The sequence below is a fragment of the Plectropomus leopardus genome, chromosome 21, assembly GCF_008729295.1.
Source record: "Plectropomus leopardus isolate mb chromosome 21, YSFRI_Pleo_2.0, whole genome shotgun sequence".
Classification (NCBI taxonomy): domain Eukaryota; kingdom Metazoa; phylum Chordata; class Actinopteri; order Perciformes; family Serranidae; genus Plectropomus; species Plectropomus leopardus.
Genome location: NC_056483.1, coordinates 1,023,486 through 1,051,476, shown reverse-complemented (window position 1 = coordinate 1,051,476; position 27,991 = coordinate 1,023,486). Strand labels below are relative to the sequence as shown.

Below are 27,991 nucleotides of genomic sequence, written 5' to 3'. Positions count from 1 at the left end.
TCCTCACTGTAACTCCGCACACCGGACTCCTCACTGCGCACCGGGCCGTCCCGGGTTACTGATACAAACAGGAACCAGCTCGTGACAGTTTGGACTGATTCACGTGTGGATTCAGTGTTTATTTCGCTTTTTGGGGGGTAAAACGTGATATTTTTGCGGTCTGATTTGTGCGTAAAGCTGCCAAACCAACGTGCTCAAAGTAAGATTTACATGCGCATCCGAACTTGTCAGACTGCAGTTTGGTGGCGTTTCACCGCAGCGCACGTGTTTCCTGCTGAGGATGCCCGTCAGGTGAGCTGCTGCTGCTGCTCAGGTGGATGAGATGTGACCATGGCGTTTACGCACCGGCTCGCGCTGCTCCTGCTCGGCTTCGCCTTCATCCACACGGTCAGTAAACGGCCAAATACTCAAATTATTAAATTCAGCGTAATTTAAAGAAAAAAACAAAACACAATATTTTTTATTATTGGAACAAAAACAATGTGTAGAAAGTGTTTACAGTCGTGTGTAGAGTCACTTTAAATTATTTTGAAAATATTTCTCAACATGCACATTTACTGTTGCATTAAATATATAGTTTTAATCCTTGCAATAGAGTAATATTCCTAAATAAGTTGCACAAAGAGTTAAAACTGACGTAATCCTATTTGAATTATTCATAATTGTTCTAATATTGCCATTGAGACTGTTGCATTTGTGCATTTTAAGATGTTTTCCTTTAGGATTTCTGCAGCTCTAAGATACCAAAATTAATTGTCTGATGATAATATTTTCTGAACTTTCAGTGTCATTAATTTAACAGTGATTGGTCTGTAAATCAGCTCAAACAGCAGCCTGCAGGCTCCGTTATAAACACCAAAGATAAACTTTACAGTCTGACTGTCTTTAGGCTTTCCTTGTGTGAAAACATTAATTATAGATTCACTTTCTAGCTGCTGCTGTTGGTTAAATTTTTAATATTCAGGTCTGATTCACACAGCAGGCTGGGCTCTATGTTTAGACTCTGCAGCCGCCTGGAACTTTTAGTTCATTTATGATACAAGTTATCTCCTTTCAGAGCAGTAAAAGTCCGGCACTGTAACTTTTCTCGTGGGTTTGGATGCAAAAGCCGACCACTAAAGTGGATGATTAACTCAAATAGGCTCCTGTAGATGTTGAAGAGGTGACGTCAGTGGAGAAAAGTGACTCATTTAAGGCTTTACTCTTGAGAAAACAGACTTTTAACAGCTGTCCATGAGAAGAAACATATCAACGACCAATAAAATTCTACATTTTTTGTGTCTTTTGACCTTGAACTGTAAAGTATGTTTACAAACATACAGAAAAGTTTCAGTCTGAGTTGGAAAACCTGCAGTTTAAATGGTTTTAATAGGTTTTTTAAATTATAGCCAAATGTTTTGGATGTAAATGGACATTTCAAAGCACAAAAACCTTAAAAAAAACATAACTTGAATTTTAAGCCTATATTTCTGTTGTAAATAGACCTTTAAAAGCACCAATAAACTTTAAAAACTTCATAATTTAAATTTTAGGCGTACATGTTGGATGTAAACAGACATTTAAAAGCACCAAGAAAGTTTAAAAACTTACTTATTTGAATTTCAGGCCTGATCATCGAATGTCAATAGACCTTTAAAATGTAATATTTTGAATATTTTTAGGCCAACGTTTTAGATGTAAATAGACATTTCAAAGCATCAAAAACCTTAAAGTCATAATTTGCAGCTTCAAGTCTTGTGTTTTGATTTTACATAATCAGATTGACCTTTTTGCTTCCCCCTTAACATATTTCCCCTTTTAATTTCCTCTTATGAAGCTTTAAGGTTGAAAACTGTCTTATTTTATTAATATTGTGCAAGTAAGTCCAAACAAAGTTCTGCTGCACAGCAGAGTTTGGGGAAACGTTTTGGAGGGTGTTAATGTAAAAACAAAGAGACGATGGTGTTACGATGGGCTGGATTTTGATAAAACTTGAATTAATGTTGTTTTCAGAGGAGGATTTCAATGACCTTCTGAACCTTTCTTTAGCACCAACATTATTGTTTCGTAACACTGACATTAACTTACATTTGGCATAATTCCTCAACTGTGTTTCAACAAAAACACATAAAAACAGTTTTAGCTATACAGTTTTCCATGCACCAAAAAAAAAACAGAAATCTAATTTTAATTTATATTTGTTCCCATGTGAATACTTCTGCATTTCTGTGCTGGACGAGAAATTTTGCAACGTCAGAGTTTTTTAATCACAAAAGAAATGTATCAGCTGTGTTTGTGCGTATTTGTGTGTGTGTGTACTTATGATAAAGTTTGACGACTTCTGCTTCCTATATTGATCTTACGTTCAGGAGCTGAGTCCTGCTTTTTTGTGAGTTTGCAGGAACATGATAAGACATTCAGTGTGTAATCTGAGCTTTTGTTCGTCATCAGCATACTTGTATTGCGCGACCTAAATCATCTGTTGGGTTTAAAGAAATTTAAAGAGGAGAGGGATAAGAAAATATAATGTTAGAGAGTCACTCAGCTCGTGCCTCTTTAGCAGTTTAGTTCTTAATTCGTCTGTTTGCGTGTCCACTCTGCAGACAAACTGTGGTGCTTCTATCATTCACAGTGAACACATCGAGTCTAATCAGTGGTTTTTGGATGTAGTCGAGGTCAGACGTGGTTCAGGATTACAAGCAATCTTATTTTTAGTTTAATCTATAACATTTTATTCATAATGGATCAGTGTGTGTCTGTGTGTATTTGTGTGCACCAGAGCTCATTAGAAGACAGAGATTATTTTGCTTGTTGGATTAAAGAAGGCCAAAAAGTTCAACCTCTGTCCTTTGATACTCTCTATTTTTAGTTTTTGTTTTGAGAATCAGATAATGGAAACAGGAAAGACCTGAATCCAAACAAATTTCAAATGAGTTGTAAAAATGATGAAGATCACAGCATCCCCATGAGGCAGACGTTGGTTTTCAGTCAATGTATGCATGGATGAAATACTGAACTGGCCCAGCAGGCGCAGGCCAACTGGCCTTCAGCTCCAAAATCTCACTCAAGTGACATGTACCAACCATTAAGAGACTCAAAATTACCACAAAGAGGTGCAAAATATCTGCTAACTAGACAAACGGGAGGGAAAAAACAACCACAAAGAGAAACTTAAGGATGAAAGACAACAGAAAATTACCTAAAAGAGACATAAAAGGACCAAAAAAAGATGCAACAAATTACTAGTAAAAGGGACAAACTGACCACAAAGAGATACAAAACGACTACAAGAATATAGAAAAGAACTGTGAAGAGACATAAAATAACTAACGTAAGGACCAAAATGACCCCAAAAGATACAAAATGATCTCGAAGAGGCTCAAAATGACCACAAAAAGATGCACAAGAACCACAAGCAGAGACAAAATAACCAGAAAAAGACACAAAGTGACCACAGAGACACAAAACAACAAAAAAGATGCAAAAGAACTGCAAAGAGACACAATATAATATAACTAGAAAAAAGGTACCATAAAGAGACAAAACGAAAACAATTTTAACAAAAGGATGCAAAACCAGCCAAAAATTGATTTATAGTAAATGCTAACTGTTGTAGTTTTAGATCTCTGCAGTTTTTTTCTTTTTTGTTTGTTTGTTTTTACCATAGAGACAGATTTTGGAAAGACAACTACATACAAAGGTTTTCATTAGAACAGTACACTTTGGTAAACAGCCCTGTTTTATTGTTTGCATCAACAAAAAGACCAAAACCATCAGGGAATGTATCAACCAACATGTATTGTCTTTGTGTACATATATACCTTCTTCCTCTGTGCCACAGAGCGCCATTGTTGTTAAAAACACATCAGAGATACACTGTTGCACCGGATGACCTGTTCCTTTATTATGAACACACACACAGTAGTTTATTTGACTCAATCCCACACACACCGTCCTCCTGCCACAAATTACTCATCAAATGTGGATTAATGTGCAACAGGAGAAGCATCAGCTATGGCCTCTGTATTGCACAGCCCCTCTGTGATGAGAGTGTCAGGATTTTCTTTGCATATAACTAATTTATTTAGTGTTTTTAGCAGTTTAAATCACCTGCTCTCACTCCAAACAAGTGAACGTGTGCACAGATTCTGACAGAAAATGTCCAATACCGATAGCAGAACTGCTAACGTTAGTGCTTATCAATACCTTGGCTTTTAATAATTCGTCCCCCGGGGTCTGTTTAACAATAATATGTCACTCGCACGCTAAAACAGCTCGATTGCTGGACACAAACAGAAGGCTGCCGGGTGTAGGGATGGGGATCATTACATTTTATAAATATTGATACCATCATTGGGACTCCTTAATGATCCGAGTCTTTATCGAAACCACTATCGATACTTATCTATTATTTGGTGGGAAGGTGATGAGACATTTTTTATTTTTAATATTTGGATTAAAATATTTACTTTGAAAATCCTAGGCATCAGTAGTTGTAATGATTTATTATAAGATGATTAGAGCTCATTACAGGACGTTAACAGGCGGTAACTCCATCTCTACTGTCCATTTTATATTAATGGGAAAACAAATTTCTCACCTAAACAACTGTCCATATTGTGTGCTCATTCTCTCGTTGGAGCGACTCAGGATCGCCACTGGTCTCCTTAAAGGGGCGGAGCAGCGGCGAAACATGACACAGATACAGGAAGTGATACTAAAGTGAGCTGTGTGTTTCCAAATTATCTGTGGTGTTGAGAGTTGTACTGACACAATGTTGGATCAAGATTTACCCGTTTCTTTGTTCGTTTACTTGAGGTGTTTGTGCTCTGTTTAAATAATTGGTGAAAACAAGACGTGAGTGTAAATGAGGTGGTGTTTGGTCGATGTGATAAAGTGACAGGTTGATTGGCTGCAAACGATGACTCGATGGTCAAACGAGTCCCAGCAGCAAGTTTCGAAAGCTTGGTGTGTGCGTGTTAGTGTGTTAGTGTGTGTGTGTGTGTGTGTGTGTGTGTGTGTTATAAACACACAGACGGGTCTGAAATACGGCGGAGGAGAGCGGCAGTGTATCTCAGTGTAAACAGACCTCACACACACACACTCGATATATCAATGAAGTCAAGTTGACACATGGACTCATTTTGTTTGAGTGTGTGTGTGTCAAGTGTTCACGCTGCCCTTTTGTTTACACTCAATTCAAGTGTGTCTCCACGGTAACCGTAAGCTGTACCAGGACACACACACTTAAACATACTCCGGCTTCTGGTTTAATGTTGGTAAAAGTTGTTCATCAGTGACACAAAGTTTGTTCCCACAGCTGCAGATGTTAACGAGATGAGGCTAATTAACGAATCAGCAAAGGCCCACATCTGGTTGCCGGATACAAATAGACTTTCAGTAGTTAGGCTGATTTTCATTGAGCTTTCGTAATGTACAAATTTGTTGCACTTTATCCTACCAAATTAATCACATCACAGCTGATCAGATTTTAAACTGTGAAGTTAATTCTATTGTAATTTTGCGTGGTTGTAATATCAAGATAGTATGTAGGCACAAAAGGTACTTAAAAACATGTCATTTTATTTTCCTTTCACACTTAATGTGCCCTGTCAAATGAAGGCAAAAATGGCCCCACCCACCCCCAAAAAATAAAAATTGCACCTCTTCTATGAGTCATAACACAGATGTGATATATGTTTTTTGTTCAGTGTAACTTTGCATGAAATAAAATTTTCTCACGTCCGTCAGAGAAAATCTTCCCTTAATCTGCTAGGAAATCATAGACAAAAATACACTCTTTATACCCTGAAAACGATGAAAATGATCGTGTTTTTAGAGAATCATAGGTCTTGGCAACCCTGAGCCTGACAGGTCCCGAAAAAACCCAACAGGTCAGGCTGAGATTTTGGTTCAGGCCAAAAATGTGCGCTGATTTGCCGAGTCGGTTAGGGCTCGGGCTGTGGAAAAAAACAAACTACAAAAAGAAAAAAATAAAGAAAAAATATTGAATAAAAGAAATTATAGTTGTGGAAAAAATACTTAAAAATAAATAAATTAAACATATGAAATATCAAAAATGATGAATTGATTTAATTATTTCTTTAAAATGTAAATTCAATATATATTATACATATTACATATATTTATTGATCGATTATAATCTCCTGTTTCAGCACCGGACAGCAGCCAACCAGGCTCCATGCCAGGCTCTCACATGTAGCCGCATAGCCGGTGTGTCACAGGCATTTATTCGCTGACTAGTGCTTTTTGGGAGGGTCGAGGTCTGGCTCAGTATTTTATGTGATGATTTCGGACGGTCCGGGTTCGGTCTTCAACTCACACGGGTTGGTGCGGTTCAGGTTCTAATTTTTTGGGCCCGTTGAGAGCTTTAATGTGTTCACCTTTTTTGACTGATAACCTAAGATCCAGACATTCAGGTGTTTTTTCAGGTCTGTTCCTCCTCAAAACAAACTGACCCAGCAATCAGTGATTTTACTGGTTAAAATCACTTATAAATAAAAGAAAATTAAAAATTAAGTAGAACAGTGGTACAAAAAGTCCAACAAGGGAGAAATTTTATCTAAAATTTCCTTCCTAAAACCTCCTGGAGAAAGTTGCACATCAAACATGAACTTGAGTCCAGAAAACTGAAGCACGTTCTTCAAACAGCGGCGTTCAGCGCCGAGACACGGAGAGCTAGAGCGTGAACTTTTGACTGAGGCAGGAGGTTTGTTCACGTAGGAGATAATATTCATAATATTTATTTCCTCTGGTCCCGACAGGTTAATGGAAAGTTTCCTCACTGCCAGTTCCACTGGGAGATTCAGAGAGCCTGGAGAGAGTGCCAGACACAACTGCAGCAGCAGACGCCTGCCAGCACAGGTACACACACACACACACACACACACACACACACACACACACACGCACACACACACACAAAACACAAGGAATTATTTGAAAATCAGCTCGAAAGTAAAATAAATTCAGGACTAACAGTTTTAGCATCTGCTTGAACAGAAACTCAAAAAAGTACCTAAAAAACATACACACATTTTTGTGTGTGTATGTGTGTATGTGTGTGTGCATGATGACTGAGGTCAGTTATGCAAAGAGGAGGGTGTGTCTGGACGCAGTTTCAGCCCGAGTTGCAACATACTCACTATCAATCATTTATTTACCTCTAAGGCCAAATACTCCAGAGTCTCTCTCACACACAGACACAGACACACACACACACACACACACACACACACACACACACACACACACACACACACACACACACACAGAAACATGTAACACTGAGCCGCTTTGTTTTGTCTAAAAGTTCACGTGTGTTTAAATGTTTCGACACAGTGATAATAAGAGTGTTTTAGCTGTGTGGTTTGCAGTCTGTGGTCATACAGTTTATATGTGTTTGTGTATATGTATATATACACATATATGTATATTTATTTATATGTGTATGTATGTACATTTACCAGCCACTTTATTACCTGTCTAACTGCTCATGAATGCAAATATCTAATCAGCCAATCACATGGCAGCAAGTCAATGCATTTTGGTATGTTGACATTTTCAAGACAATCTGAAGTTCAACCGGAGCATCCGAACGGGGAAGCACGTTTATTTAAGTGACTTTTTAACGTGCCGTGGTTGTTGGTGCCAAACAGGCAGATTTGAGTATTTTTCACGCACAACCAACTCTGGGGTTATACAGAGAATGATCCGAAATGGGAAAATATCCAGTATCCCGTTTGTTGATGCCAGAGGTCAGAGGAGAATGGCCAGACTGGTTCGAGCTGATAGAGAGGCAACAGTAAATCAAATAAACACTTGTTACAGCCGAGGTCTGCAGAGGAGCATCTCTGACCGCACAACACGTCGAACCTTAAAGCAGACGGGCTACAGCCGCAGAAAACCACACCGCCTGTCTCTGCTGTCAGATAAAAACAGGAAACTGAGGCGACAGTTCACACGCTAAAATTAGACAATAAAAGGACTGGAAAAGCTGGTCTGATGAGTATCGATTTCTGCAGCGACTTTCGGATGGCTGGTCAGAATTTGGCAGAAACATGACATGTATCAGGCTGCTGCTGGTGCTGTAACAGTGTGGGGAGATTTTCTTGGCCCAAAGTACCATCTGAGCATCGTTTAAACAACGTACAATGTCACAAAGTTAATTTAATCTCAAACTGGTTTCTTGAACATTTTAATGAGCTCACTGGACTCACATGGCCTCCACAGTCACCAGATCTCAGACCGGTAGAGCATATTTGGGATTTGGTGGAACGGGAGATTTGCATCGTGGATGTGCAGCCGACAAATTTGAAAAAAGCTTGAAATGCTTTAATCATTCCCTAAACTAAACATGATGCCTGGAATTTGACTTAATATTCAGTATTGGGAGATATGTTGCTTTTATGCACCTTAAACTGAGTTATTAAAGCCTCCAGTATTCATGTAATAACATTTCAAGCTACACTTTGGTCTTTTAAAAATAACATTTTGTTGTTTTACTCCTTGAAATAATCCAATTTCTTTCTCACTATATAAAATAAGTCAGTAAGATGTTAAATGAAGGATTTCTGTTCCCTTGTGAAAGTCCGTTAAACCCCAAATGTCTAAACTTCAGAGGATCCAAAGTGCTTTTATGTTGATTAATGTGTCCTGACTGTTGGTTCAGCAGCAGGCACGAGATCAGTGAGATTCAAGCAAGAAGCCAAACAGGAAGTCATGAGCAGTCTGATTTATACCTCTAATGTGTGTGTGTGTGTGTGTGTGTGTGTGTGTGCGAGTGTGTGTGTGAATACAAGTGTGTGTGTGTGTGTGTGTGTGTGTGTGTGTGTGTGTGTGTGCGCAAAGGATGTCGTGGCGAGTGGGACAATGTGTCATGTTGGCGGAGCGCAGCGGTCGGCGAGGTGATGACCCTCCCCTGCCCTTCCCCTCTCCTGCACCTGTTTGGAAAACACGGTGAGTTCGATATCATCGTCGTATCTGATGAAAATGTTTATTTTTGGACTTAAAGGAAAAATTAAAAAGCTGTATCTCTTAACTGCGATCATCAGGCGGTAATGTGTATGTTGAATTTTCCTGCTGTCGATATTGTTTTTAGATTATTAGTAGTTAATGAGGCCAATAACGGATATTTGGAACCAAAATGCCTTTACAATAAAAATCGGTCAATATTTAGAATTTCGAATATAATAAACTTCAACACAAAACTTTGTTTAATGCCTTTAGCAAATGTTTAATCAAAACTAAAACTTTCATTATCATATGCAGAAAGTTCCTAGCAACTTTTTTTATAAAGTCAAGTAAAAAAAAAAAAAAAAAAAAGCTCCCAGGGGTTTTTTCAAAGTAAAAGTTCCTCTGATACTTTTTTTGCACATTTTAATTAATTAATGTTATTGGCGATAATGAAAATAATATACCGATACAGATAATTTGCAAAATCTGAATCTTTTGACTAATAAAAGGCTGATAATGAAAAAACTGACTGTCAGCACTCATTAAAGTCTTTTTAGATGCTTTTAATTCTGGGCCTGTTACAGCAACACGACGAACGCGTTTCAACCAACTCTCTTCATCAGCGTCGTCAAGGCTGATAATCCGTAGACCTCGGCTGTAGATCAGGTCAGGTTTATAACCTGGCGAACTGAAGCTACGGAAATGCATCATATTTTATAAGATCATCTGTTTGTCGTGTGGCTGTCTGAGAACCGTGATTCTCTATCCGATTGCTAAATCAGGTGGCTGTTTTCGTGTGTTGCTGCTCGATTATTGAAACCTTTGCCCCGGGGAGAAAAATAATTCAGATACGAGTTTAATAATTTGCATAAACTCGTTGCACCTCGTCTGTCCTGAGTCGACCCGCCTCGTCTCGCCTGTCGTGACCTCCTGCAGCTGTTTCCTTTCACAGCTCATTTTTACAAACTCTCATCTTTCAGTCCGCCCATTCTGCTTCATCCATCACGTTGATCGCCTCTCGTCCTTCTACCTTTGATCCTCCGTCATCTGTGCACGTTACAGGTCGGCAGGTCTTTCATCCCTCCACCTCTCCTCTGCTTCCCTCTGCCTCCCCTTCCTCCCCATCAGCCCCTCCTCACCCTCCTCACCCTCTGCCGTCCCTCGCTCTCTGCGTCTGAGTCAGAGCTGAAACTGATGCAAACTTTAATTATCTGCTCTTTTAAGTTAAAAAATAAATAAATCTGGACATTGATTGAAACAGCAAATGTCCCAGAAGTATTGGTGCTCGCTAAAATGATCTAGTTAAGAAAATATTTATTTACATAGAAGCACAAAGAAAGTTTGGCTGCGACAAATTTTAATGAAAAACAGCTGAAAAGTTTCTTTGGCAAGTTTTGTTAGACTTTTTCCTCTGAGGATTGCAAATTAAAAATGACCACCATGAGCTGACTCTGAAGAGAAATAACTCCTCAAGTGTTTGCTTTTGATGGGAAAACATGCACATTTTTAATATATTACATTAATACTTCTTTGGCAGTATTTTTAAAACATGCTTTAGAGCAGGGATGTCCAAAATTGCTTTGGTTGGGGGGCCACTTTTGCAAAATAACAGAAGATCAGGGGCCAGTAACAGAAGACTCATACATGTTGCAAGGATTTTGGGACATTTCTAGGATTTAGGACATTTCTCAGATTTTGCTACTTTTCAACGATTTAAGGACATTTCTATGAATTTTGTACGTTTCTAAGATTTCAGGGCATTTCTTAGATTTTTGGACATTTCTAGGATATCTGGACATTTCTCCGATTTTAGAACAATTCTTGGATTTTAGGACGTTTCTAGGATTTCTCTGATTTAAGGACATTTCATAGATTTTAGGACATTACTGGGATTTTAGGATCTTTCTAAGATTTCAGGACATTTTGGGGATCTTTGGATGTTCCCAAGATTTTAGGACATTTCTTGCATTTTAGAAAGTTTCTGGGATTTTAGGACATTTTGCAGATTTTAAAACATTTTCATGATTTTGAGACATTTCCAGAATTTATGGACATTTCAAGGATCTTAGGACATCTGTCGGGGGTGCTGGCGATCCGCCATTGGAAATTTTTATTTAAAAACAAGCTCTTTTTGATGCTGTTTTATGCACTCTTGCACCTTATGTGTACTAAAAATGCAAAAACAATTCCCAGTGTGAATCACTGTTTTTATTGTGATTTAGAAAATAGTCATTGCTGTGGAAGGTAAAGCATCTCCTTCCCCTCTGTCTCTGTTTGATGGGTCGCTGTTTCCTCTCCTCTCTCCATCCTTTGCTGCTCGAGCTCCGTTACTTAATGAGTCTAATCATTCGCGGGGCAGTTGCCAACATCTGGACTGGCCCACTTCCCCTCAGCAGCATCTGTCAGCGGCCGCGGGTTCATCCACCTCCCCCTGCAGATACAAAGAGCATTAGACCGTCCCGCTTAAAGGATGAGGCGCGTCATCGGCAGAGCAGCGGCTGCTCAACATCACGAGTCACTCACTGAGAGCGTGACTCTTAAACATCAGTGAACTCTTTGGAATAACATACATTTATGCATTATTTATTCATGAAATGTGGGCTGATACTCATCAAAGTCAATATAAGGGACAAATACACTTTATGTATGCCATGTTTTTGTTCCTAAATGACTAATGGAGACAACATTTTTGAAATTGGTCCAGTATTGAGTGAGAGCGCTGCAGCCGCAAAACAAGCCGCATAGTGACTCAACGGGTATTTGTGCATCCACTCAAAGTTATTGTTTTGTCATTGCCGGGCTCAGATCGTAAATATGTGTCCGTCAACATGATGGAAAGGATCCCTACGAAGATTGACCTTTTTGCTCAAGAGTAAGATCCTTTTGTTTAACCAGAAACAGCCCAGAAATCACCATCGTCAAACACACCAGACTCCATTTAAATAAACAGAAGTTTTATCACCGTTAAACACACTTCATTTATAGTTGACAAAAAACAAAACCTCACAAAAACTGTCTTACTTTGTGTCTCCGCTGTTCCAACAATCACCAACTCTGGTTTGGTTGAAATAAACTCTTAAATAACCCAGTTAGATGTGTAAATATTCTGGCTCTGCACACACTAAAATGAGTGTTTATTTAAATGGAGTCTGGTGGGTTTGGCAATAGTCATTCTGGGACTGTTAAACAAAAATGATCTTACTCTCGTCAGTCTCTGTAGGGATCCTTTACATAATGTTTTCAAACATTTAAAATAATAATCTGAGCCTGTCAGCAACAAAAACAAGAATTTTTAGTGGGCGTAAAGGTTTCCTACAGCAACTGTTTTTTGAGTTTCAGAGTTTTAATTGTTTATGTTATTATTTAGTCAACTAATTTTATTTTTCAACACAAATGTTTCCAAGCTGCCAAAAATAAAGCTCTGAAGGACAAAACCTGAATCTAAATTTATATTCTCAATGTTTTATTGGCCAGAAAGTAGTCAAATTTAGGTGTAATGAGTCTAAAAATACTTCCTGCTGAACAGACTTTTTGATTTCTGGCTACATAAATGAAATTGACCTAAATTAAACACTGTGTCTTTGTGTGTGTCTCAGGTAACCTCAGCAGGAACTGTACAGAGAAAGGCTGGTCTGACGTCTACCCCGTCATCACCATCGCCTGCTGGTCCGACAACACAGACGAACCCAGCGAGGTGAGTTTAACGTTCACTTTCTGTGGCTCTTTCACAATAAAAGCAGAGTAATTCTAAGAGTCTGGGCCATTACAAAACAGTTCAAACTCTCCATAAACTCTTCAGGTCGACATGCAGGGATGGATCTGTGTGTGTGTGTGTGTTCAAATGAAAGTTCACATGAAAGGCATCCGATTGCAGAAAATTGATAATCAAGGTTTCAGAAGGTTAAAGTGGTCAGAAAAGGGAAACTTGAATTTTGTTTGCTGCCGACAAATGAAGAAATCCAATAAACCGGATAAAATCCAATTTAAGCATCAAATAACTCACTTTACTCTCTCTTACAAATCCAGTTGTGTCTGAAACCCCAGTAAGAGACTTAGAGACGCTTACAAAAGGGTTCAGGCAGAAATTTAAGAAAACACCACGTTCAGGCTTTAAAACCACAATGATTTCCGTTTGTGTTTTGAAGCAGGCGTGTGTACGTGTGAAGTCTAATGCAGCAGAGCACAAAGTGCTTTGAAGTGCTAATCACAGACTTCATATTCAGTCTGTGGTGTCGACGCGTTGCAGGATCATATCTCTGTTTTGACCCACTTTGACGGCTTTGTTCGACAGCACGCAGCAACACAGACACGCTGTTTTCTTATCAGATTTTTAAACGCCAACCACAGACTGGTTTCCATTTGATGGATAAAGATGAAACTTCTTCAGGTTGTATCAGTACGAGACGATTAGGACAAACACGACGTCTTGGTCTGGTTGGCTTCAGTCTGAGATCAGCAGTTTCTTTATTTGCATTTACATTTTTGTTCACTCTGTATTTAAGTTTTTTAATTTATTTAACCATTATTTTATATATATAGTAATATATGTACGTACAAAAAGGACAAATACTTTCAGACTGGCTATTGACTTTAAAACTGCTTAATTAGAGCAGAGTCATTAGACAGTGCTGTATCTGCTCTTTTTTGTCATTCTGATTATCAGATTAAAGTCTTGTCAGTTTCAGTTTGAGCGTTCGTACGCTGAAAAATAAACGAGTTGGTTTCATATCAGCGTCTCTGCATCTCCGTGTTTATCTGTTCAGAGGAGACGCTCTGACGGAGATAAACTAAGAGGAGGATGAGGAGATGAGAGGAAGAGGAGATTTTTTTGGCTGACAGATGTCTGACCTCGTCTCTCTCAGACCACCGTGGAGTCAGCCCTCCTCCCTCAGCACATCGTCCTCACTGTGTCTGCTCTGGTATTTATTTATTTGTTGCTTTACCTGGACTTTAACCCTTTAAAACCTGAGCAAATCAGTTTAATTTCCTTCAGAAACATGCAGGAAAATGCAGTTACCAACTTGGCAAGAAATGTCCTGCAAATTGCAAAAAATTAGTCAAAGATAACGATGAAAATTAACTAAGAAAGTAACTGAAAATTAGTTTTTTTTTTAACTGCGGAAAGATATTAAGGAAACTATATTAAGTGTAATCATTAAAATTATATATTTAAAATATTACATTGTTTTTTATTTTGTGCACTTTTTCGTGCCTTTTTTGTTTTTGAAAGGTAATTTTCTTGTTACTTTTGACTTATTTCTTGACGTTTTTTGTGCCACATGCACAGTTTCTCATTGCCTTTGCACAAGTTTCAAAGTGGTTGAGTACATTTTGCTGATCATACCTGCATACATCTACTAACATTTTCCTTGTAACAGAGTACTTGTACATGGTGGTATTTGTACTTGGACTTAAGTAAAGGATCTGAATACTTGATGAGTGTTCAGACTTTCTGTCAGTGGTGTTGTGGCGAGACAGCAGCTTAAACTCTCAGCTCGTCCAGCTGAGCTGTGGGTTCAGCTCCTGGTCTTGGCGCTCTCTGCTCTGTAATCCGCCCTCGTCTGGCGGTAAACTGGAGGAATTTATTTCCTCTTCAGAGGATTTCGAGGCAGAATGACTCACCCTGTGAATGTTGCAGGTGGTTGCAGTGTTTGTATCTGTGTGTTTTAACCCGAGGCGTCCCCTGTGATGCCACAGAGCTTATCTGCCGACCTGCACCGTTATTGCTTGTAGTCGCGGCTGCATTCCAGGACCCGCCGGTTTGTACTGAGCTCTGAACGAGCGGCTCACATCCAGGTTTACGAGAATATCCGCAACCATTATTGTGTCCAGGCTGAGTTCATGCCACACACTCTTCTGCAGTCAGGTCGAAAGAACCCCATCATGATTCACTGTCTGGTAATTTCAATTGACGCACCTCAAATTAAATTTTTTTTCGTTTTTACTTTTGAACCATAAGCAAATTGGTTTGATTTCTCTCAAAAGCATGGGGAGAAAGGCAATAGGTAATTTTGTAAGAAATGTCCTGCAAATTGCAAGAAATTTGTGGATTTAGAAAATGATTTTTTTAAAAAGCTAGGGGGAAAAAAATCCAACTATATATGTAATTGTCATAATTAAATATTGAAAATTATGTTACAGAATTATTCTAATTTTTGAGAATTTTTTTTAGGTTATTTCCTTTTTTGAAGAAAAAAAAGTTGTTTTTTATTTTGCCTTTTTTTGTTGTTTTATGTATGTTTCTGTTATTTTATTTTGTAAATTTTCAGGCCATTTTTCTTATATATATATATATATATATATATATATATATATATTAATTAATTTATTTATTTTTACTAATTTCTTTGCCAATTTCTGGATCATTTCTTAAGTTGCTCATTGCCGCCTTCCCATGTTTTTGAAAAATCAAGCCAATTTGCGTAGTTTTTAACGGGTTAAGTAGTGCATTTGTTGGGGACTATTTTCAGTGGCAGATTAATGATTAATTAAAATAACCTACAGTGTGTGTACTTAATAATAAAGTAATGTTTCACGCAGTGACACAGTCTGGCTCTCTGACGTTTTTTTTTTTTTAACAACACTGGAGCTCTGTGGCAAACAGGAAGAAGATATATCAGGCTGTGGCACACACACAATATTTGTTACTTGATATATTCGCTGATTGATTTAACGTCTCTGTTGACTTTGAGAAAAATATAGAAAATTATCACCAGACGTTCCTCTAAAAGACCAAACTTTTATTGGATTCATCAGGAAAAGGCTGCAGACAAATCTTCGGTAGTTTTTCAGCAAACATCTGACGTGCGTCTCTCTGTATATTTTCCTTTGTAGAGTCTGTCTGCATAACATCTCTGTCACATTCCCGTATTTCTCTCTTTAAGCTCTTTTTTCACTCATCACTGGACTGTTTTTCTTCTGTGTGTGTGTGTGTGTGTGTGTGTGTGTGTGTGTCTCTGTACATGCACACATATGGCTGCTGAAGACGTGCACAGTCTTGTTTTAAAGTTCTTCCCCGTGTACAATAGTTTATATAAAGACTTCATAATCTTGGTTTATCATAATAGGGTGGCAGTTAAGAGTTATTTTCAAATTGATTAATAGACACACATTATTTTCTTGATTAGTCGATAAATCAAGCTGAAGAATTCAAATCGTATGTTTTATTGTCCAGCAGTCCAAAAATCCAAAGCTATTCACTTAACTTAATTATCATTTATGACAAAGAAAAGCATTAAATTTTCACATTGAGGAACCATTAAACGGCCATTTTTGCTCAAAATTTGCTAAAATGATGATCTGATCATAAAAATAGTTGACAATTAGTCTTGTACAGTTGCAACCGTATGTGATGTAAAGCTAAATTTTGCAAGTGAAACGGGACAAAGTGATGCTCCTTTTCAAATTAGGGTCAATACCTGCGTTCAGTAGAAACTCTACATCGTTGTCGATCAAATGATCCGTACAGTGTGAGCATGAAGCTGCAGGTTCGGGCTGTGCAGAAATCTGAATAAAACATGATGAGAATCAGTATAAAGGCAACATTTAAGAGGAAGAAAAGGATGATATTTTGACTTTTTTTGTGTTTTTAATAATTCATAAACAAGCTGCAGTAGATGTTACTTTGTTTTTTTGGAGTGGGAAGCATTTTAAATGAGTGGGTAAAAAATTGAATTCAGGTCATGTTTCATTCCTCGACAGACGCAGGATGAGTCACCTGTAAAGTTTATTTCATAGACTAGTTTGAAATACTTGCAGAACAGCGACAAGGTGACAGTAAACAAATAAACAGGTTATACCAAAATTAATTAATGATGTCCCGAGCAGCGTGACAGAAAACAGCACAATATAAAGATAAACGTTAACAGCACGTGCGCGCACACACACACACACACACGGTCAGGTTTTGATAATCTCCAGAGCCCTCAGGTGTGGGCTTCTCGCTCTTTGACTCTTCAGTGAGGCTTCGATTTGTTTCCTGTTAAAGAGTCAGAGGTTTTCCGTCTGGAGAACATTCGGCTGAGACCAGACGTCACCGCTGGCACTCACTCACACACACACACACACACACACACACACACACACACACAAACACACGCGTCACACACAGCTGATCATCCTCTGATCACTGCGTCACAGGGCACATCTTTAAATCAACAAACTTTCATGTCCCCGTTCACACGTATGGACTCACACACTGGACACAGGACAGGATCATCCATGCAGGAGCACATTTTCGCTGAGGGGCACTACGTTTAATAAATCTGCGTGCATGACTATCTACGTGTATGTGCTTTGGCGAAATGGCTGGCAACTGCAGACCCGCTGTTCAAGACCAGCAAACAACAAAACTGTTTTTTTGGTGAGACATCGACTGCGTTTCTGGCTGTGAATGGGCAGCAAAAGCAGGTGTTTTTTAGCCAGACATTGGCAGCATTTCTAGTTTTGATTGTTTTACCAAAATCAGGTGTTTTTAAGGAGACATGAGCAGAACTCCAGCCATGATTGTGACAACAATATCAGGGTTTTTTTTAGCACCACATTGGCAGCATTTCCATCGAGATTGTGTCACTGAAATCTGATGTCTTTAGGGAGACATAACCTGAACTCCTGTTGTCACTATGCAACTGAAATCAGGTGTTTTGTAGAGGGGACATGGTGTGACTATGCAACATTTTTTGGTCGTGATTGTGTCATGATTGGGCGTTTTTTTAAATGAGACATCAGCAGAACTCCAGTCATGATTGTGACACCGAAATAGGGTGTTTTTGGAGACATCGACTGTATTCATGCCAGCAACCAGTGTTTTTTAGTGGGACATCGGTGGCACGTCCAGTCTTGATTCTGTGGTTTTTAGTAAGACATCTGCTGCAGCTCCAGCTGTGTTTGTGCCAGCAAAATCGGGTGATTTAGTGAGATATCAGCACCAGTTCCAGCCATGATTGTGCCAGCCATCTGCTTTTGTTTTGTTTTGGGTTTTTTAGCAAGATGTTGGCTGCATTTTTGTATTTGTGCCACCAAAATCAGGTATTTAGTCAAAATATGATCTTTTTAATCAAAATCATGCATTTTAAATGTATTTTTTTCACATATTTTGAAAGGCACCCTAGTATATGCTATTCAAAATGTAAAAACGTTGAGGTAGCTTATGTTTTATGGTAGCCAACTATTTACAGACTGTCGTTCCACCTCTTGGCGTTCAGGGTTGCTGCAGCACCCTCAGTACTCACCTGTCCACGCCCTTGGACAGGATGCTTTTACTTTGACTTGAACTTCAAAAAATAAGTCTCAAAAAGGTGTCCAGCGACTATGCAACTTGCAGAAGCCACAGCCAAATCAACATTATATTCTGACTCCCTTAACATAAAGCAAAGACGACGAAAAAGATAAGATAATAAAATGCAGGAAAAGCGATCAGCAGCTGCTGCACTTGAAACTGCTTATACTTTAGGAAATACTGAATTGAGCACCGGCACAGTGGCAACGTGAGAAAATGATCTGCCCAGTCTGAGCTGAGAATGTAAATTTTGTGTTCAGTTCAGTATTAAACACACAGGCAGGAGAGTCCTTGAACACATCATCGGTCTTTTCTTCTTTACACAGCACATCTGATAACACAACAAAACGTCTGTCAAATGTCTCTGACACCCTGAAAATCCACCTGTTTGTCTCCAGAGCTGTTTTTTTTTTTTTTTAAAAGGAAATATTAATTAAAAATCCTCAATTGTAGGACATCTTGTTTTCCATCATTGGAACAACTTTAATTTATTAATATTTTTTCTTTTCTTTTAAAATATTTGCTGAAAAAAAAACTGTCGCTCTGACTCTGATGGTCGCAGTTTTTCATATTCCTCCGATCTCTGTCATAACTCGGTCTTGATTTAAATCTCGAACAGCACACAGGAGGAGCAGATCGAGACAGATTTAGACTTCTTTTAGTGGCCAGGAAGCCGCTCAGCCCTAAAGTTCAACATCGCTTTAATTCTCCGGTGTCACAGAGGAAGACAGAAAAGGGCGAGCGAGCCAGAGTTTATGGACGGAGATGTGTTTGGACATAGAAGGCAATGTGGCTGCAGCAGACCAGAGCCAGCAGGTCATCAGCTCGCAGCCAGACGGCCTGAGAATCAAACTGAGGAATGAGACGCTGATGCCAGGCTGCGACCGTCTGTGTATCCTCACGTATGTGTTCCCCTCTGCGTGTGTTTAGAGTGGACAGAGAGGCCTGAGGACGCACTGAAACACTTCACTGTGGCAAAAGTGGTGATGCTACAACAGAAAAATACTGCGAAAAAAAACAACAGAAAAAACTGCGTTCACAACTTTTCTTAAAGGTCCAGAAATCTCCAACATGCTTTTTTGAAACCCATTCAAACTGACATTTTTGATCCCACAGCCATCAAAGCAGAAAACAGGACTTGTATTATTTCTGGGTGTCATTCTGGGCTTTTGACTCTGAATTTGTCATTTTGACTATTTTCCACCTGATGAGGTCATTTTCACCATATTTGGCATATGGAGGAAATAAATGCTATTTCCACTAGGTGACCTGTCACAGTCAATGTAGCTGCTGATCACTGACATATCCCAGACTGTGATAATCCAAAAAAAAAAACCCAAAAGAAACTACTGTGCTATATTGAAAACAATTCATTTTATGTTTTGGTATTTTTTCCATCTAAAAACATTGTGGCATCATGACAAAAACTTGCCATTTAATGTGGTAAAAATCTGAAGATTAATGAATATTTAATATTTATAGGACTGATGTTGGGTTAAAAATTAAACTCAGTGAAAGTAGAATGAAAGTTTTAGTAAGTAAAGGTGAATGGATAGATACAAAATAGGAAGGGAAAAATGCCAAAAAAAACCTTGGAAACACAGGAGGAGGATGTTGGAGAAATGAATACGTAACGACAGACTGAGAGGAGAAGAAAAGGGAAAAGTCCAGAAAGGGAAATATTTTTGTGAACATGTGAAGCGTCTCAGTATGATGCTTTAACAAACCAGCTGCTGCATGAATGGATGTACAGCGTTTTGCACTTCTGTGAGTGTGTGCGTGTGCTGTTTTACATCTATCTTTGTGAGGACCACTCGTGGTTTATACTGTGCATTGGGAGTGAAGATATTTTGGCTTGTCCTGCAGTTTAATGGGAAAATTTAGTTTTACTTTCAGCTAAGGCTGAGGACTGTCGTTTGGCATGTAGGGTTAGGTGACGGGGCTTGCAATTATGCAACTCAATGTGCAGACAAAGACTGGCCTTATATATGTTTCTGCAAACCACAGATATGTTACATTTGTGGATTATTATGTAGCAGATATGTTGAATAACAACTGAAAACATTGTCTCTCATGTGTTATAGGAGGAAAATCTCAGGTTTTTACTTAAAATACCAGGTTAAGGTGGCTAAAAAGCTTCTGGAAGGTTGTTGGAAACTGCAACAGGTTTCTACAAAGTACCCAGGTTTGGAGCCTAAAAAGCTGCGGAAAACACAAAAATAGTTAGTTGCTTAGTCACAACCAGTTTTGTTTCTTGTTCTCTAACAATGGTCTGCAGCTTTCTGGTTTCTCTCCCATCAAAACATCCCCTCCACCTCCTCATGACAAAGTCAGCTCATAAATTACACCACTTTAGAAATGCTGCAACGTATCTATGGTTTGCAGAAACGTTCAGTGCCAACATTTTTTTCTTGATATTGGCTGCATCATGTCTGTGAAGGTCCTCACAAGTATGGAAGTACAAACAAAATTCTTTGTGCATTTTAACATGTGTAAATATGATAATTTAAGCATAGCATATAAACATAACATGCAACCTGTGCAGTATGTTTTCATCATGTGTGGTTTAAATGTGTGTGTCTGACCGTTTAGGACAGAGCTTGCAGTTTGTGTGTGTGTTAAAGTGCGCGTGATCATGCTCATGCATGTCTGGATGTATATACTGTGTGTGTGTGTGTGTGTGTGTGTGTGTGTGTGTATGTAAATGTCTGGTTTGTTGCCAGATGGTGTGTCAGACTTGGGGAATGTTGTTTATAGATGATGAGAGAGCGATGAACGCCAGGCACTGACACGCACCACACACACACACACACACACGCACACACACACACACACACACACACACACACACACACAGTGGGCAGATCCATCCCTGCGTGTTGACCAGAAGAGTTTTATAGAGAGGTTGAACCGTTCATCCTGACCCTGCTTTTATTGTGAAAGAGCCTCTGCGCTCTGGAGAAAGCAGCAGAGGCTCAGCTGATGAAAATGTCTCTGCATCCTTAAATTTGAGTCTCATCACTGTTGGCTGACCACACGAGGCTCCTGATGTTTTAAGTTACTAGGCAACAGCTTTGTGTACATGTCAGAGGAGTAAACAATAACTATTCAGGCAGCTATTTCTTTATTGAATGTGTAGATTAAAGAAAAGAGAAAGCAGCGCCCTCTAGTGGATTTAATTGTCTGTCTTTATTGAAAGCTCAACCAGAAACCAATTATACAATTGCTCATGTACTTTTATTTTACGTGTGTATTTTTTTAAAATTGAATGCAACTTTATACTTTTACTCCTATACATCTTTGACTGCATTAATTTTTATAGCATTATTTACTTTAAGATTTAGATTTTTTTAATTTCTATTTTTTTGGCTTTTGTTATCTTTATTGGATAGAACAGATTTAGTGCGAAAGGGGAGAGAGAGGGGATGACACGAATCTGCGGCCGCCACGGCGAGGACACTGCCCCCGCACATGGGGCGCCTGCCCCACCAACTGAGCCATCGGGCGCCCCCATATTTAGATTTTTAATACAAAATATAAATCGACTAAATGATTGAGATTAATCAAGATGAGCTCTATCTTTACCTTTTAACTAATGAACACATTAATGCATAAATTATTGTTGTCAATAATGTGATATGGTTTTTTTTCTCAACTTTGATGATTACAGAAGTTATTCCACATTCACTGCAAACTAAATGTATTTTTTTTGTGTTTGTGTGTGTAGCTGCTCTTCTACAGGGTGGTGAGGATCTTGTCCACTCTGGGACACAGTCTGTCCCTCATCACTCTGCTCACCAGCTCCATCATCATCTGTTTGTTCAGGTAAACACACACACACACACACACACACACACACACACCACACACACACACACACACACACACACACACACACACACACACTCATCTGCCCACCACTCACACGACCAGTTAAACAGGTGAGATCACAGTTTGTGTTCACGTGTGAATCTGACAAAACTAGAAGAATATTTTTTATTTATTTATGGTCTTAACATCATCATTTTTCCACAGTTTTTTTCCTGTCAATCTGGGTCAGTTACTATATAAACTACCTTTATGACAAATTAATATCAAAATATGTAAAACAATAACATAAAATCAACAGAAAGTCAAAGTCAGATGACATTTTTCTCCACTTCCAGCTGGGATGATGCTGTTGCTCCTTATGGTCAAAAAGGTGTCAAAGTCTTCAAGAATTACTAAAAATCTGCTTTTCAATTATCAAATTATCATATTTCTCCTTCAGGCGAAATTATTTTTATAGATGCAAACTTATTTTTCTATTTTATTTAACATTTCTGATGATGGTCGAGTTTAGAGTCATGCATGTGTGCACGACTCCAACATTTACTGAGAAAAATATCATGCAAAAGCCGAAACCTTTGGACTGAAGAATAACCTTGATAAGTCGTGAAAACTTTGAACTCAGGATCACTTAGTATATGTAATATAAGTCTATGTATACACTTTTAAATGCACTCACTCACGTGTATTTCCTAACACACACACACACACACACACAGAGCAGTCAGTGATAACAGTTTGTTGTGTGAGGCTAATACGCTGCAGCTCCATCTGGATCGACTCCAGCTGTTCACTCGGCTGCTATCAGCGTGTTTAGATACCACATCCTTCACTGGATTCACACCACGACACCCTCTGTAAACACACTCCTCAACCCCCCCCCCCCCACCCCCCTCGTGTGTGTGCGTGTGCAGGAGGCTCCACTGCACGAGGAACTACATCCATCTGAACTTGTTTGTGTCGTTCATGCTGCGAGCCGTGGCCGTGCTGACCAAAGACACGCTGCTCTTCTCAGACGACCAGAACTCGGACTGCAGCACGCAACCCTCGCTGGTGACTTCATATGCACACACACACACACACACAGAGACACACACACACACACACACACACACTTTTATTTTACTGTACTTAAAAGGACCCTTTCTGTCAATTACAATTTAATTGCACTGAGGCTTTATCCACACAATAAGCTTTTTCATCTTTTTTGATCTTTTGTAAGACTTTGTGCAATAATAACAACTTCAGACAGGGAAAACTGAGTTCTTGGTTTGTGAAGTCGGGGTGTGCGCTGTTATCTCCTTTTGAGAAACTGTCACTTGGTGCAATGATGTGGCCAAAATAGTGCTGGTTTAACCCCCATAACAGGATTATTTGCATGTTTTCACATAAATGCACAGTTACTCTATAATGAGATACGGAGGCATCAGAAGCCTCAGCTGAGTATACGACCCGCCCTCTTGACGCTTTGCAACCAATCAAAAATGACAAATAAAGGCAAAACACTTAATAGTGAAAGGTTAGTTGTATATTGATCCGTGATGCTTTAAACGTTTAAATTCCCCTTATGTTAAAGTAAAGTTATATTTTCATGTGTGTAAGACCCACAGGAATCTATACTATGACCTTTTTTGTTTACTGTAGATTCACTCCTAAATATAATAAAGCTTGTTGTTGTTGTTGTTGTTGTTGTTGTTGTTGTTGTTGTTGTTGTTGTTGTTGTTGTAGGTGGGCTGTAAGACCGCGCTGGTGTTCTTTAACTACTTCGTCATGGCCAACTTCTTCTGGCTGCTGGTGGAGGGTCTTTACCTGCACACGCTGCTGGTCGTCGTCCACAGCTACTCCATCCGCCTCTCCGTGTACATGCTCATCGGCTGGGGTACGCTGCACCACCGTTTTTTGTGTTATCACAAACTCGGTCCGTCTTAGTGTTTGGAAAATGTTTGCAAACATTCTGCAATACGTATGAATATTTTATTTCTTCTTATAGAATATGTTGCAGAATATTAAGACAGCTCTTTTGTCTTTCTGTTATTTCCAAATGTAGGCTACTTTATTGTGATATTTCGATTAAAGCCAGTGAAGAAACTGTTCATCTCTGCCTGTAGGTGGTGAATCCAAAACAGCTGTAGCAGATAACATTGCACGCTGCTACCGTACACACTGCAATCCAGATGTTGGCAGAGATGCACAATTTTGTTGTTTGCTGATGACAAGATGAGGAAGAGATTTGGACTTTTTTTCTGTTTTAGCATTTCAGAACTAACTGAGAGTGAAAACAACCCGAAAACACAACACAAAACTTTGCACCGATTTTCACCAGAATCTCTTCATTTTTGTATAAACAAAAAGGAAACGGTGGCTTTTAAAGGAATTTATTTTATTATTATTTTGAAATTTATTGGATTTCTTGCCTTGAGTTTTGGGAAAAGATTGATAAAGCGCTAAAAACAGGCAGCAACCGGTTAGCTCAGCTTAGCATAAAGCATAGAAACGGGAAAACAGCGAGGCCGGATCTGTCCAAAGGTAACAAAATCCACTCCTAGTTCACTAATGAACGTTAGTTTTTTGTTTTTTTGAAATATAAAAAATTTCGCAGCTTTCTTCTGTTTCTTTATGCTAATTTGAGATAACCAGCTGTTGGCGATAGCTTCATATTTATTGCACAAACATGAGAATGGTATCGAAATTCTCATCTAACTCAGCAAAAGCGGCTTAAAACTTGTTTCTCTCAAGACCAAAACTGTTGCATCATTCCTGCTCAAAATGTCTTGCAAAACCACTCTTGCACGAAGAGACAGAGCGTCGTACGGGTGAAGTGGAGCGGTATATTTCACGAAAGGTCGGGTGGTAAACAGTCTCCTGGCTCGTCTGCACTCGCTCTGCTGCCATGTGACGCCTCCTTCCACCATTCATCACCACTTTACCAACACTTCCTCCTTAATGCATCAACACTCAGCTCCAGCTGTTTCATGTACATCTGTGTGTGTGTGTGTGTGTGTGTGTGTGTGTGTGTGTGTGTGTGTGTGTGTGTGTGTGTGTGACGTCACGTTTCCTGTGTGCACCTCACGTTTCCTGTGTGGCACCTCATGAGGATGTGCAGACTGAGAATCTAAACAGACTTCCTCTCCTCTCGTCTCTCGTCTCTCAGGCATCCCTTTTGTTTTCATGGTGGCGTGGATCATATGTCGGATAAACCTGGAGGACACGCGGTGAGTGTGAGCGACTGTCAGCCTCTGCTGGACTCGACCAGCAATGCAGCAAAAACCACAGAAGAAAATGCCTTAAAATCTAATGACATGAAATAATATTGAATTAGATTTAATTATTTTTTTATGCAATTAAAGAATCTGGTTAGTTTCTTTATGTCAGCGTGTTTAACCTTTTAAAACCAGAGACCATTGACTTGATTTCTTTCAAGTACATGGCAAAAGTCAGAGGAAATAACCCAGAAATGAAAGGAAATTAGTAAAAAATGCAAGAATGAAATTAGCAAAAAAAAAAAAAAAAAAAAAAAAAACAACCAAAGAACAAAACCCAACAATAAAAAAATTCCAAACCAAACAAAAACAGGTAAGTAAAAAAAAAAAGAGAGAGTGAAAATGACCTAAAAATATGTTTCAAAATTATAATAATTTTGTAAAATGATTTAAAAACATACAGTTGTGATAATTATAAATGTATAACTCTTTGGATATTTTTCCCTAACATATATATATATATATATTTGTTTATTTATTCATTTTAATTCATTTCTAAATTTAAATCATTTGTGGGACATTTCTTGCTCACTGCCTTTTGTCCTCTTTTTGCACAGATTTCAAAGAGTTAAATATTTGTGAAAGTTGGATGTAGCACAAGAAAAATGTCTATTTGACCTAAACGGTAAAGATATAAAGAAATTTCACTTAGAATAAAAAAATAATACAGACCTCTGGTGAGTTTCTTTATGAATCAAGCAATTTTAGATTAAAGAAAGACTAAAAATCTATAAAACTTCAGGTTATTATTATTATTATCATTATTATTGTTATTATTATTATTTATTATTATTATTATGTTTTCAGGTGTTGGGAGATGAACGAGAACCCTATCCCTAACAGAGTGATGAACTGGCCCATCATGGCGTCTGTCATTGTGAGTTTTGTACCAAAATCTTAATAAAATGAGCTAGAAATTCTGTTTTTATGTCATGACTTGCTTCTTGTCACTGCCACTAATATTTACTTAAAAATACATATTCTGTATTATCATCTAAAGCACTTATTTAGGATTATTTCAGACAGATTTCTAGTTTCAAGCAAACAAACTAGACTAGATTTTTATGATTTTATTCAACTTGTAGAGTAGATTCAGGACAGTAACATTTGGAAAATCTGTAACATTTCACTTTAATAAACTCTCACTTCATCGGTCTTCCTCGGCCCTTTCCAGCTGCGTACACTAAACCAAAATATTTTTATCAACTTAATATGTTATTTCAGAGCTTATTCCATCCGATACAGACGTTTATAGACGGTCTCATAGCAGCTCAGTTGTTGGGAAAACATCTAAAAACACAGATAAGCTTCAGATAAGCTTCATTTTAGTTTTAAACATGTTGTAAATCAGATGATCAATCAGAACAAGTTGACAACCTGCACTTTACTTCTGTTTCCTCCCCTGAGCTGAGCGAACCTTTACCAACGTAAAAGTACCGGCACCACAAAAACATGTAGATAAACATACACACATAGAAATTTGTGGCTACTTGTTACATTACAATGTGTTTCTGATACTTATCATTTAAAATTTTAGTTTCACAAAGATAAATGTTGCTGTCAGGACGCTGAAAAACTTTATTCACTGACACGCCTCTGTCTCTTCTTCCTGTAAAAGATCAACTTCATCCTGTTCATCAGCATCATTCGCATCCTGGTGCAGAAGCTGCGCTGCACCGATGTCGGAGGAAACGAGCAGTCGCAGTACAGGTACACGTTTGACCTCTTTTTGCACTTTAGAGGGCGTCAAGGTGACAAGAGGAAGACATTATCATTCATTGTGTGTGTGTGTGTGTGTGTGTGTGTGTGTGTGTGTGTGTGTGTGTGTGTGTGTGTGTGTGTGTGCGTGCGCACGCTCCAGACGTCTGGCTAAGTCCACCCTCCTGCTGATCCCTCTGTTTGGGATCAACTACGTGGTGTTTGTGTACCTGATGGAGCCGGCCGACAAAAACATGAGGCACGTCAAGATCTTCTTTGAGCTCGCCCTCGGATCCTTCCAGGTATCATTTATATCATGACAGATTTCGCTCATTTATACATTTTTATACAGAAATACACACACTTTGAAGGTGATGACCCTCAAAATATGCAGATGTTAAATTAACCTAAAATTCATTTTTTTTTCATGTCAGAGCGCTTGTTTTTTATAGAGTCATTTTTTCAAATTTAAACTTGTTTTATAAATCTATAGACTGATGTGTAGTCAGTGACAGTTGTGTGTGTGTGCGTGTGTGTGTGTGTGTGTGTTTTAGGGTCTGATCGTGGCGGTCCTCTATTGTTTCCTCAACAGCGAGGTGAGTCTACACACACACACACACACACACACACACACACACACACACATTTCCAAACATCAAACTCCTGCCTCACAGACTCTAAACTCTTCTTTGTTGGTGCATAAAAAGGTCCAGAGCGAGCTGAGGAGGACGTGGAGGAGTTTATCTCTCAAGCGTTACGTGGGGCGGGACTACCGGCTGCACGCCATGTCGGTCAGCAGAAACGGCACCGAAAAACTTCCCCAGAAACTCCCGAGCTCAGTCCATCCTGCAGACTGAGGTCACCGTTCTCTGACCGGGGACGCAGACGGACGGTTTTTTTATAGAGACGCTCATGTTCAGAGCAACTCAGAGGGCGAGGAGACTCGATGTCTCACTTCAGGACCTTTTTTAGA

At 38.9% G+C, this 27,991-nt stretch overlaps 1 pseudogene; it reads left to right on the top strand.

Annotated features, from left to right (window-relative positions):
- The first annotated feature begins 28 nt into the window (after nt 1–28).
- Nucleotides 29–27,891, top strand: LOC121960754 (annotated as a pseudogene).
- Nucleotides 27,892–27,991: the final 100 nt, after the last annotated feature.